We start from the raw sequence: 756 nt of genomic DNA on the forward strand, positions 1-756 counted from the left end.
TGTGACGGTTCTCGCTACTTGGAGGCTGCCACACTGTCCGCAATACTATCTTGGGGGTTAGGACATGCTGCTTCCTTTTGAGATTTTCAAAATAAAACAACACCGCATGTCCGGTTATCGACGTTGCCCTTAATGAGGTTTCAGAAAATGTTTTATAGAGAGCGCTACGTTTTAATACGACGTTCACAAACCGGAGGGAGACATATAATCTTCTATTAGAAGGACGAAGCCATAGATGAGCAGCTGCTGTGGTATTTAATAGAATAAAAATAAATAAAACAAATGAAAGTTCATGATTAACAATGCTTTGTTGTTTTAGCCAAAAAACAAACAAACAGAAAATATGTTGACTTTGAATTTTAATGTTTAACTTGGTAAGACCAGTCCTGCTCTACTGGGGGTCATTAACTTTGCTGTTTTTCTAAATTTAGATACAGTCACACCTGTTCTTACAGTTGAAACCCCACATGTATAGCTGCCAATGAACCATCGTTTCTTTTAAGGTGGAAACATTTCAGTCAACATCTCCAAATTGTAAAGACAATTTGTGAGGATAATTATTTTGGAGAATGAATGAATGAGTAAGGGAAGTTGATGCTGTGCTGTCAAAAACCACTGCAAGCGAGGAATAAAAAAAAAATCACAAAATTAGTAATTTGTGCTTTTTGAAAATAAGATAAGATAAGATCCACTGATTGTCACACCCATCTAAGTGGGGCGGAATTTGTTCTCCGCATTTGACCCATCCCCTGAGGG

This window comes from Vanacampus margaritifer, chromosome 2 (assembly GCF_051991255.1).
Source record: "Vanacampus margaritifer isolate UIUO_Vmar chromosome 2, RoL_Vmar_1.0, whole genome shotgun sequence".
Taxonomy (NCBI): domain Eukaryota; kingdom Metazoa; phylum Chordata; class Actinopteri; order Syngnathiformes; family Syngnathidae; genus Vanacampus; species Vanacampus margaritifer.